Below are 14,110 nucleotides of genomic sequence, written 5' to 3'. Positions count from 1 at the left end.
AATTTTGAGCTGTATAAACCTAATTCCTTATATTTGAAAGGAAATTCAAGTGAAAACGCTTCCTAAAGTAGCTGGAGTTGTAAATATTATCAGTTTTCTGGTCATTTCCAAACTTTCCACTGGTAACCTCCGTGATTGAAAATGGCAGGGAATGTAGTAAGAGCCTATATCCTTTTATTTCAAGTGTTTCTTACAAGTTTTTAATCATTTCGGAAAACAATAATTGCGTATTTGAAGAGTTTTACCACAATTAGAGAGAGTTCCCACAACTATATACTCGAATCATCAGCATTTTAACTTATCCACACAGAAAACGCCAGAGAAATTCGGCCTCCAATTATAAACATAAACAGTATAGTCCTCACTTACAGTCTTTCTACACAAGTTTTGAGCTGTATAAACCTAATTCCTAATATTTGAAAGGAAATTCAAGTGAAAACGCTTCTAAAAAGTAGCCGGAGTTGTAAATATTATCAGTTTTCTGGTCATTTCCGAACTTTCCACTGGTAATCTCCGTGATTGAAAATGGCAGGAAATGTAGTAAGAGCCTATATCCTTTTATTTCAAGTGTTTCTTACAAGTTTTTAATCATTTCGGGAAACTATAGTTGCGTATTTGAAGAGTTTTACCACAATTAGAGAGAGTTCCCACAACTATATACTTGAATCGTCATCATTTTAACTGATTCACACAGAAAACGCCAGAGAAATTCGACCTCCAATTGTAAACATAAACAGTATAGTCCTTACTTACAGTGTTTTTAAACAAATTTTGAGCTGAATAACCCTGAATTCCTAATATTTGAAACAAATTTAATCCAAAACGCTCCCTAAATTAATCGGAGTTGTAAATATTATCAGTTTTCTGGTCATTTCCAAGCTTTCCACTGGTAACCTCCATGAATGAAAATGGCAGAAAATGTAGTATGAATCTATTACCTTTTATTTCAAGTGTTTCTTACAAGTTTTTATTCATTTCTGGAAACTATAATTGCGTGTTAGAAGAGTTTGACCAGAATTAGAGAGTGTTCCTACAACTATATACTGGAATCGTCAGCATTTTAACTGATTCACACAGAAAACGCCAGAGAAATTTGGCCTCCAATTGTAAACATAAACAGTATAGTCCTTACTTACAGTGTTTCTAAACAAATTTTGAGCTGAAAACCCTGAATTCCTAATATTTGAAACAAATTGAATTCAAAACGCTCCCTAAATTAATCGGAGTTGTAAATATTATTAGTTTTCTGGTCATTTCAAAGCTTTCCACTGGTAACCTCCATGGTTGAAAATGGCAGGAAATGTAGTAAGAGCCTATATCCTTTTATTTCAAGTGTTTCTTACAAGTTTTTAATCATTTCAGGAAACTATAATTGCGTATTTGAAGTGTTTTACCACAATTAGAGAGAGTTCCTACAACTATATACTCGAATCGTCATCATTGTAACGTATCCACACAGAAAACGCCAGAGAAATTCGGCCTCCAATTATAAACATAAACAGTATAGTCCTCACTTACAGTCTTTCTACACAAGTTTTGAGCTGTATAAACCTAATTCCTAATATTTGAAAGGAAATTCAAGTGAAAACGCTTCTAAAAAGTAGCCGGAGTTGTAAATATTATCAGTTTTCTGGACATTTCCGAACTTTCCACTGGTAACCTCCGTGATTGAAAATGGCAGGAAATGTAGTAAGAAACTATATACTTTTATTTCAAGTGTTTCTTACAAGTTTTTATTCATTTCTGGAAACTATAATTGCGTATTTGAAGAGTTTGACCAGAATTAGAGAGTGTTCCTACAAGTATATACTGGAATCGTCAGCATTTTAACTGATTCACACAGAAAACGCCAGAGAAATTGGGCCTCCAATTGTAAACATAAACAGTATAGTCCTTACTTACAGTGTTTTTAAACAAATTTTGAGCTGAATAACCCTGAATTCCTAATATTTGAAACAAATTGAATTCAAAACGCTCCCTAAATTAATCGGAGTTGTAAATATTATCAGTTTTCCGGTTATTTCCAAGCTTTCCACTGGTAACCTCCATGAATGAAAATGGCAGAAAATGTAGTATGAATCTATTACCTTTTATTTCAAGTGTTTCTTACAAGTTTTTAATCATTTCGGGAAACTATAATTGCGTATTTGAAGAGTTTTACCACAATTAGAGAGAGTTCCTACAACTATATACTCGAATCGTCAGCATTGTAACTTATCCACACAGAAAACGCCACAGAAATTCGGCCTCCAATTATAAACATAAACAGTATAGTCCTCTCTTCCAGTATTTCTACACAAATTTTGAGCTGTATAAACCTAATTCCTTATACTTGAAAGCAAATTCAAGTGAAAACGCTTCCTAAAGTAGCTGGAGTTGTAAATATTATCAGTTTTCTGGTCATTTCCAAACTTTCCACTGGTAACCTCCGTGATTGAAAATGGCAGGAAATGTAGTAAGAGCCTATATCCTTTTATTTCAAGTGTTTCTTACAAGTTTTTAATCATTTCTGGAAACTATAATTGCGTTTTTGAAGAGTTTTACCACAATTAGAGAGAGTTCCCACAACTATATACTGGAATCATCATCATTTTAACTGATTCACACAGAAAACGCCAGAGAAATTCGGCCTCCAATTGTAAACATAAACAGTATAGTCCTTACTTACAGTGTTTCTAAACAAATTTTGAGCTGAGTAACCCTGAATTCCTAATATTTGAAACAAATTCAATTCAAAATGCTCCCTAAATTAAATGGAGTTGTAAATATTATCAGTTTTCTGGTCATTTCCAAGCTTTCCACTGGTAACCTCCATGAATGAAAATGGCAGGAAATGTAGTAAGAGCCTATATGCTTTTATTTCAAGTGTTTCTTACAAGTTTTTATTCATTTCTGGAAACGATAATTGCGTATTTGAAGAGTTTGACCAGAATTAGACAGTGTTCCTACAACTATATACAGGAATCGTCAGCATTTTAACTGATTCACACAGAAAACGCCAGAGAAATTCGGCCTCCAATTGTAAACATAAATAGTATAGTCCTTACTTACAGTGTTTCTAAACAAATTTTGAGCTGTATAAATCTAATTCCTAATATTTGAAAGCAAATTCATGTGAAAACGCTTCCAAAAAGTAGCTGGAGTTGTAAATATTATCAGTTTTCTGGTCAATTCCGAACTTTCCACTGGTAACCTCTGTGATTGAAAATGGCAGGAAATGTAGTAAGAACCTATTTCCTTTCATTTCAAGTGTTTCTTACAAGTTTTTAATCATTTCTGGAAACTATAATTGCGTATTTGAAGAGTTTGACCAGAATTAGAGAGTGTTCCTACAAGTATATACTGGAATCGTCATCATTTTAACTGATTCACACAGAATACGCCAGAGAAATTCGGCCTCCAATTGTAAACATAAACAGTATAGTCCTTACAGTGTTTTTAAACAAATTTTGAGCTGAATAACCCTGAATTCCTAATATTTCAAACAAATTGAATTCAAAACGCTCCCTAAATTAATCGGAGTTGTAAATATTATGAGTTTTCTGGTCATTTCCAATCTTTCCACTGGTAACCTCCATGAATGAAAATGGCAGAAAATGTAGTACGAATCTATTACCTTTTATTTCAAGTGTTTCTTACAAGTTTTTAATCATTTCGGGAAACTATAATTGCGTATTTGAAGAGTTTTGCCACAATTAGAGAGAGTTCCCACAACTATATACTGGAATCGTTATCATTTTAACTGATTCACACAGAAAACGCCAGAGAAATTTGGCCTTCAATTGTAAACATAAACAGTATAGTCCTTACTTACAGTGTTTCTAAACAAATTTTGAGCTGTATAAATCTAATTCCTAATATTTGAAATCAAATTCATGTGAAAACTCTTCCAAAAAGTAGCCGGAGTTGTAAATATTATCAGTTTTCTGGTCATTTCCGACCTTTCCACTGGTAACCTCCGTGATTGAAAATGGCAGGAAATGTAGTAAGAACCTATTTCCTTTTATTTCAAGTGTTTCTTACAAGTTTTTAATCATTTCGGGAAACAATAATTGCGTATTTGAAGAGTTTTACCACAATTAGAGAGAGTTCCCACAACTATATACTCGAATCATCAGCATTTTAACTTATCCACACAGAAAACGCCAGAGAAATTCGGCCTCCAATTGTAAACATAAAGAGTATAGTCCTCACTTACAGTCTTTCTACACAAGTTTTGAGCTGTATAAACCTAATTCCTAATATTTGAAAGGAAATTCAAGTGAAAACGCTTCTAAAAAGTAGCCGGAGTTGAAAATATTATCAGTTTTCTGGTCATTTCCGAACTTTCCACTGGTAATCTCCGTGATTGAAAATGGCAGGAAATGTAGTAAGAACCTATTTCCTTTTATTTCAAGTGTTTCTTACAAGTTTTTAATCATTTCTGGAAACTATAATTGCGAATTTGAAGAGTTTGACCAGAATTAGAGAGTGTTCCTACAAGTATATACTGGAATCGTCATCATTTTAACTGATTCACACAGAATACGTCAGAGAAATTCGGCCTCCAATTGTAAACATAAACAGTATAGTCCTTACTTACAGTGTTTTTAAACAAATTTTGAGCTGAATAACCCTGAATTCCTAATATTTCAAACAAATTGAATTCAAAACGCTCCCTAAATTAATCGGAGTTGTAAATATTATCAGTTTTCTGGTCATTTCCAATCTTTCCACTGGTAACCTCCATGAATGAAAATGGCAGAAAATGTAGTACGAATCTATTACCTTTTATTTCAAGTGTTTCTTACAAGTTTTTAATCATTTCGGGAAACTATAATTGCGTATTTGAAGAGTTTTGCCACAATTAGAGAGAGTTCCACAACTATATACTGGAATCGTTATCATTTTAACTGATTCACACAGAAAACGCCAGAGAAATTTGGCCTTCAATTGTAAACATAAACAGTATAGTCCTTACTTACAGTGTTTCTAAACAAATTTTGAGCTGTATAAATCTAATTCCTTATATTTGAAAGCAAATTCAAGTGAAAACGCTTCCTAAAGTAGCTGGAGTTGTAAATATTATCAGTTTTCTGGTCATTTCCAAACTTTCCACTGGTAACCTCCGTGATTGAAAATGGCAGGAAATGTAGTAAGAGCCTATATCCTTTTATTTCAAGTGTTTCTTACAAGTTTTTAATCATTTCTGGAAACTATAATTGCGTTTTTGAAGAGTTTTACCACAATTAGAGAGAGTTCCCACAACTATATACTGGAATCATCATCATTTTAACTGATTCACACAGAAAACGCCAGAGAAATTCGGCCTCCAATTGTAAACATAAACAGTATAGTCCTTACTTACAGTGTTTCTAAACAAATTTTGAGCTGAGTAACCCTGAATTCCTAATATTTGAAACAAATTGAATTCAAAATGCTCCCTAAATTAAATGGAGTTGTAAATATTATCAGTTTTCTGGTCATTTCCAAGCTTTCCACTGGTAACCTCCATGAATGAAAATGGCAGGAAATGTAGTAAGAGCCTATATGCTTTTATTTCAAGTGTTTCTTACAAGTTTTTATTCATTTCTGGAAACGATAATTGCGTATTTGAAGAGTCTGACCAGAATTAGACAGTGTTCCTACAACTATATACAGGAATCGTCAGCATTTTAACTGATTCACACAGAAAACGCCAGAGAAATTCGGCCTCCAATTGTAAACATAAATAGTATAGTCCTTACTTACAGTGTTTCTAAACAAATTTTGAGCTGTATAAATCTAATTCCTAATATTTGAAAGCAAATTCATGTGAAAACGCTTCCAAAAAGTAGCTGGAGTTGTAAATATTATCAGTTTTCTGGTCAATTCCGAACTTTCCACTGGTAACCTCTGTGATTGAAAATGGCAGGAAATGTAGTAAGAACCTATTTCCTTTCATTTCAAGTGTTTCTTACAAGTTTTTAATCATTTCTGGAAACTATAATTGCGTATTTGAAGAGTTTGACCAGAATTAGAGAGTGTTCCTACAAGTATATACTGGAATCGTCATCATTTTAACTGATTCACACAGAATACGCCAGAGAAATTCGGCCTCCAATTGTAAACATAAACAGTATAGTCCTTACAGTGTTTTTAAACAAATTTTGAGCTGAATAACCCTGAATTCCTAATATTTCAAACAAATTGAATTCAAAACGCTCCCTAAATTAATCGGAGTTGTAAATATTATCAGTTTTCTGGTCATTTCCAATCTTTCCACTGGTAACCTCCATGAATGAAAATGGCAGAAAATGTAGTACGAATCTATTACCTTTTATTTCAAGTGTTTCTTACAAGTTTTTAATCATTTCGGGAAACTATAATTGCGTATTTGAAGAGTTTTGCCACAATTAGAGAGAGTTCCCACAACTATATACTGGAATCGTTATCATTTTAACTGATTCACACAGAAAACGCCAGAGAAATTTGGCCTTCAATTGTAAACATAAACAGTATAGTCCTTACTTACAGTGTTTCTAAACAAATTTTGAGCTGTATAAATCTAATTCCTAATATTTGAAATCAAATTCATGTGAAAACTCTTCCAAAAAGTAGCCGGAGTTGTAAATATTATCAGTTTTCTGGTCATTTCCGACCTTTCCACTGGTAACCTCCGTGATTGAAAATGGCAGGAAATGTAGTAAGAACCTATTTCCTTTTATTTCAAGTGTTTCTTACAAGTTTTTAATCATTTCGGGAAACTATAATTGCGTATTTGATGAGTTTGACCAGAATTAGAGAGTGTTCCTACAAGTATATACTGGAATCGTCATCATTTTAACTGATTCACACAGAAAACGCCAGAGAAATTTGGCCTCCAATTGTAAACATAAACAGTATAGTCCTTACTTACAGTGTTTTTAAACAAATTTTGAGCTGAATAACCCTGAATTCCTAATATTTGAAACAAATTGAATTCAAAACGCTCCCTAAATTAATCGGAGTTGTAAATATTATCAGTTTTCTGGTCATTTCGAAGCTTTCCACTGGTAACCTCCATGAATGAAAATGGCAGAAAATGTAGTATGAATCTATTACCTTTTATTTCAAGTGTTTCTTGCAAGTTTTTAATCATTTCGGGAAACTATAATTGCGTATTTGAAGAGTTTTACCACAATTAGAGAGAGTTCCTACAACTATATACTCGAATCGTCAGCATTGTAACTTATCCACACAGAAAACGCCAGAGAAATTCGGCCTCCAATTATAAACATAAACAGTATAGTCCTCACTTCCAGTGTTTCTACACAAATCTTGAGCTGTATAAACCTAATTCCTTATATTTGAAAGGAAATTCAAGTGAAAACGCTTCCTAAAGTAGCTGGAGTTGTAAATATTATCAGTTTTCTGGTCATTTCCAAACTTTCCACTGGTAACCTCCGTGATTGAAAATGGCAGGGAATGTAGTAAGAGCCTATATCCTTTTATTTCAAGTGTTTCTTACAAGTTTTTAATCATTTCGGGAAACAATAATTGCGTATTTGAAGAGTTTTACCACAATTAGAGAGAGTTCCCACAACTATATACTCGAATCATCAGCATTTTAACTTATCCACACAGAAAACGCCAGAGAAATTCGGCCTCCAATTGTAAACATAAACAGTATAGTCCTCACTTACAGTCTTTCTACACAAGTTTTGAGCTGTATAAACCTAATTCCTAATATTTGAAAGGAAATTCAAGTGAAAACGCTTCTAAAAAGTAGCCGGAGTTGAAAATATTATCAGTTTTCTGGTCATTTCCGAACTTTCCACTGGTAACCTCCGTGATTGAAAATGGCAGGAAATGTAGTAAGAACCTATTTCCTTTTATTTCAAGTGTTTCTTACAAGTTTTTAATCATTTCTGGAAACTATAATTGCGAATTTGAAGAGTTTGACCAGAATTAGAGAGTGTTCCTACAAGTATATACTGGAATCGTCATCATTTTAACTGATTCACACAGAATACGTCAGAGAAATTCGGCCTCCAATTGTAAACATAAACAGTATAGTCCTTACTTACAGTGTTTTTAAACAAATTTTGAGCTGAATAACCCTGAATTCCTAATATTTCAAACAAATTGAATTCAAAACGCTCCCTAAATTAATCGGAGTTGTAAATATTATCAGTTTTCTGGTCATTTCCAATCTTTCCACTGGTAACCTCCATGAATGAAAATGGCAGAAAATGTAGTACGAATCTATTACCTTTTATTTCAAGTGTTCCTTACAAGTTTTTAATCATTTCGGGAAACTATAATTGCGTATTTGAAGAGTTTTGCCACAATTAGAGAGAGTTCCACAACTATATACTGGAATCGTTATCATTTTAACTGATTCACACAGAAAACGCCAGAGAAATTTGGCCTTCAATTGTAAACATAAACAGTATAGTCCTTACTTACAGTGTTTCTAAACAAATTTTGAGCTGTATAAATCTAATTCCTAATATTTGAAAGCAAATTCATGTGAAAACGCTTCCAAAAAGTAGCCGGAGTTGTAAATATTATTAGTTTTCTGGTCATTTCCGACCTTTCCACTGGTAACCTCCGTGATTGAAAATGGCATGAAATGTAGTAAGAACCTATTTCCTTTTATTTCAAGTGTTTCTTACAAGTTTTTAATCATTTCGGGAAACTATAATTGCGTATTTGAAGAGTTTGACCAGAATTAGAGAGTGTTCCTACAAGTATATACTGGAATCGTCATCATTTTAACTGATTCACACAGAAAACGCCAGAGAAATTTGGCCTCCAATTGTAAACATAAACAGTATAGTCCTTACTTACAGTGTTTTTAAACAAATTTTGAGCTGAATAACCCTGAATTCCTAATATTTGAAACAAATTGAATTCAAAACGCTCCCTAAATTAATCGGAGTTGTAAATATTATCAGTTTTCTGGTCATTTCGAAGCTTTCCACTGGTAACCTCCATGAATGAAAATGGCAGAAAATGTAGTATGAATCTATTACCTTATATTTCAAGTGTTTCTTGCAAGTTTTTAATCATTTCGGGAAACTATAATTGCGTATTTGAAGAGTTTACCACAATTAGAGAGAGTTCCTACAACTATATACTCGAATCATCAGCATTGTAACTTATCCACACAGAAAACGCCAGAGAAATTCGGCCTCCAATTATAAACATAAACAGTATAGTCCTCACTTCCAGTATTTCTACACAAATTTTGAGCTGTATAAACGTAATTCCTTATATTTGAAAGCAAATTCAAGTGAAAACGCTTCCTAAAGTAGCTGGAGTTGTAAATATTATCAGTTTTCTGGTCATTTCCAAACTTTCCACTGGTAACCTCCGTGATTGAAAATGGCAGGAAATGTAGTAAGAGCCTATATCCTTTTATTTCAAGTGTTTCTTACAAGTTTTTAATCATTTCGGGAAACTATAATTGCGTATTTGAAGAGTTTTACCACAATTAGAGAGAGTTCCCAAAACTATATACTGGAACCGTCATCATTTTAACTGATTCCCACAGAAAACGCCAGAGAAATTCGGCCTCCAATTGTAAACATAAACAGTATAGTCCTCACTTCCAGTATTTCTACACAAATTTTGAGCTGTATAAACCTAATTCCTTATATTTGAAAGGAAATTCAAGTGAAAACGCTTCCTAAAGTAGCTGGAGTTGTAAATATTATCAGTTTTCTGGTCATTTCCAAACTTTCCACTGGTAACCTCCGTGATTGAAAATGGCAGGGAATGTATTAAGAGCCTATATCCTTTTATTTCAAGTGTTTCTTACAAGTTTTTAATCATTTCGGGAAACAATAATTGCGTATTTGAAGAGTTTAACCACAATTAGAGAGAGTTCCCACAACTATATACTCGAATCATCAGCATTTTAACTTATCCACACAGAAAACGCCAGAGAAATTCGGCCTCCAATTGTAAACATAAACAATATAGTCCTCACTTACAGTCTTTCTACACAAGTTTTGAGCTGTATAAACCTAATTCCTAATATTTAAAAGGAAATTCAAGTGAAAACGCTTCTAAAAAGTAGCCGGAGTTGTAAATATTATCAGTTTTCTGGTCATTTCCGAACTTTCCACTGGTAATCTCCGTGATTGAAAATGGCAGGAAATGTAGTAAGAGCCTATATCCTTTTATTTCAAGTGTTTCTTACAAGTTTTTAATCATTTCGGGAAACTATAGTTGCGTATTTGAAGAGTTTTACCACAATTAGAGAGAGTTCCCACAACTATATACTTGAATCGTCATCATTTTAACTGATTAACACAGAAAACGCCAGAGAAATTCGGCCTCCAATTGTAAACATACACAGTATAGTCCTTACTTACAGTGTTTTTAAACAAATTTTGAGCTGAATAACCCTGAATTCCTAATATTTGAAACAAATTGAATTCAAAACGCTCCCTAAATTAATCGGAGTTGTAAATATTATCAGTTTTCTGGTCATTTCGAAGCTTTCCACTGGTAACCTCCATGAAGGAAAATGGCAGAAAATGTAGTATGAATCTATTACCTTTTATTTCAAGCGTTTCTTACAAGTTTTTAGTCATATCGGGAAACTATAATTGCGTATTTGAAGAGTTTTACCACAATTAGAGAGAGTTCCTACAACTATATACTCGAATCGTCAGCATTGTAACTTATCCACACAGAAAACGCCAGAGAAATTCGGCCTCCAATTATAAACATAAACAGTATAGTCCTCACTTCCAGTATTTCTACACAAATTTTGAGCTGTATAAACATAATTCCTTATATTTGAAAGCAAATTCAAGTGAAAACGCTTCCTAAAGTAGCCGGAGTTGTAAATATTATCAGTTTTCTGGTCATTTCCGAACTTTCCACTGGTAATCTCCGTGATTGAAAATGGCAGGAAATGTAGTAAGACCCTATTTCCTTATATTTCAAGTGTTTCTTACAAGTTTTTAATCATTTCGGGAAACTATAATTGCGTATTTGAAGAGTTTGACCAGAATTAGAGAGTGTTCCTACAAGTATATACTGGAATCGTCATCATTTTAACTGATTCACACATAAAACGCCAGAGAAATTCGGCCTCCAATTGTAAACATAAACAGTATAGTCCTTACTTACAGTGTTTTTAAACAAATTTTGAGCTGAATAACCCTGAATTCCTAATATTTGAAACAAATTGAATTGGAAACGCTCCCTAAATTAATCGGAGTTGTAAATATTATCAGTTTTCTCGTCATTTCCAAGCGTTCCTCATGTAACCTCCGTGATTGAAAACGGCAGGAAATGTAGTAAGAACCTATTTCCTTTTATTTCAAGTGTTTCATACAAGTTTTTAATCATTTCGGGAAACTATAATTGCGTATTGAGAGTTTTACCACAATTAGAGAGATTTCCTACAACTATATACTCGAATCGTCAGCATTGTAACTTATCCACACAGAAAACGCCAGAGAAATTCGACTTCCAATTGTAAACATAAACAGTATGGTCCTTACTTACAGTGTTTTTAAACAAATTTTGAGCTGAATAACCCTGAATTCCTAATATTTGAAACAAATTGAATTCAAAACGCTCCCTAAATTAATCGGAGTTTTAAATATTATCAGTTTTCTGGTCATTTCCAAGCTTTCCTCTGGTAACCTCCATGAAGGAAAATGGCAGAAAATGTAGTATGAATCTATTACCTTTTATTTCAAGCGTTTCTTACAAGTTTTTAGTCATATCGGGAAACTATAATTGCGTATTTGAAGAGTTTTACCACAATTAGAGAGAGTTCCTACAACTATATACTCGAATCGTCAGCATTGTAACTTATCCACACAGAAAACGCCAGAGAAATTCGGCCTCCAATTATAAACATAAACAGTATAGTCCTCACTTCCAGTATTTCTACACAAATTTTGAGCTGTATAAACATAATTCCTTATATTTGAAAGCAAATTCAAGTGAAAACGCTTCCTAAAGTAGCTGGAGTTGTAAATATTATCAGTTTTCTGGTCATTTCCAAACTTTCCACTGGTAACCTCCGTGATTGAAAATGGCAGGAAATGTAGTAAGAGCCTATATCCTTTTATTTCAAGTGTTTCTTACAAGTTTTTATTCATTTCTGGAAACTATAATTGCGTATTTGAAGAGTTTGACCAGAATTAGACAGTGTTCCTACAACTATATACTGGAATCGTCAGCATTTTAACTGATTCACACAGAAAAAGCCAGATAAATTCGGCCTCCAATTGTAAACATAAACAGTATAGTCCTTACTTACAGTGTTTCTAAACAAATTTTGAGCTGTATAAATCTAATTCCTAATATTTGAACGCAAATTCATGTGAAAACGCTTCCAAAAAGTAGCCGGAGTTGTAAATATTATCAGTTTTCTGGTCATTTCCGAACTTTCCACTGGTAACCTCCGTGATTGAAAATGGCAGGGAATGTAGTAAGAGCCTATATCCTTTTATTTCAAGTGTTTCTTACAAGTTTTTAATCATTTTGGGAAACAATAATTGCATATTTGAAGAGTTTTACCACAATTAGAGAGAGTTCCCACAACTATATACTCGAATCATCAGCATTTTAACTTATCCACACAGAAAACGCCAGAGAAATTCGGCCTCCAATTGTAAACATAAACAGTATAGTCCTCACTTACAGTCTTTCTACACAAGTTTTGAGCTGTATAAACCTAATTCCTAATATTTGAAAGGAAATTCAAGTGAATACGCTTCTAAAAAGTAGCCGGAGTTGTAAATATTATCAGTTTTCTGGTCATTTCCGAACTTTCCACTGGTAATCTCCGTGATTGAAAATGGCAGGAAATGTAGTAAGAGCCTATTTCCTTTTATTTCAAGTGTTTCTTACAAGTTTTTAATCATTTCGGGAAAGTATAATTGCGTATTTGAAGAGTTTGACCAGAATTAGAGAGTGTTCCTACAAGTATATACTGGAATCGTCATCATTTTAACTGATTCACACAGAAAACGCCAGAGAAATTCGGCCTCCAATTGTAAACATAAACAGTATAGTCCTTACTTACATTGTTTTTAAACAAATTTTGAGCTGAATAACCCTGAATTCCTAATATTTGAAACAAATTGAATTCAAAACGCTCCCTAAATTAATCGGAGTTGTAAATATTATCAGTTTTCTGGTCATTTCGAAGCTTTCCACTGGTAACCTCCATGAATGAAAATGGCAGAAAATGTAGTATGAATCTATTACCTTTTATTTCAAGTGTTTCTTACAAGTTTTTAATCATTTCGGGAAACTATAATTGCGTATTTGAAGAGTTTTACCACAATTAGAGAGAGTTCCTACAACTATATACTCGAATCGTCAGCATTGTAACTTATCCACACAGAAAACGCCAGAGAAATTCGGCCTCCAATTATAAACATAAACAGTATAGTCCTCACTTCCAGTATTTCTACACAAATTTTGAGCTGTATAAACCTAATTCCTTATATTTGAAAGCAAATTCAAGTGAAAACGCTTCCTAAAGTAGCTGGAGTTGTAAATATTATCAGTTTTCTGGTCATTTCCAAACTTTCCACTGGTAACCTCCGTGATTGAAAATGGCAGGAAATGTAGTAAGAGCCTATATCCTTTTATTTCAAGTGTTTCTTACAAGTTTTTAATCATTTCGGGAAACTATAATTGCGTATTTGAAGAGTTTTACCACAATTAGAGAGAGTTCCCACAACTATATACTGGAATCGTCATCATTTTAACTGATTCCCACAGAAAACGCCAGAGAATTTCGGCCTCCAATTGTAAACATAAACAGTATAGTCCTTACTTACACTGTTTTTTAACAAATTTTGAGCTGAATAACCCTGAATTCCTAATATTTGAAACAAATTGAATTGGAAACGCTCCCTAAATTAATCGGAGTTGTAAATATTATCAGTTTTCTCGTCATTTCCAAGCGTTCCTCATGTAACCTCCGTGATTGAAAACGGCAGGAAATGTAGTAAGAACCTATTTCCTTTTATTTCAAGTGTTTCATACAAGTTTTTAATCATTTCGGGAAACTATAATTGCGTATTAAGAGTTTTACCACAATTAGAGAGAGTTCCTACAACTATATACTCGAATCGTCAGCATTGTAACTTATCCACTCAGAAAACGCCAGAGAAAT

This window comes from Myotis daubentonii, chromosome X (genome assembly GCF_963259705.1).
Source record: "Myotis daubentonii chromosome X, mMyoDau2.1, whole genome shotgun sequence".
NCBI lineage: Eukaryota > Metazoa > Chordata > Mammalia > Chiroptera > Vespertilionidae > Myotis > Myotis daubentonii.
Note: the sequence above shows the minus strand (reverse complement) of the source record.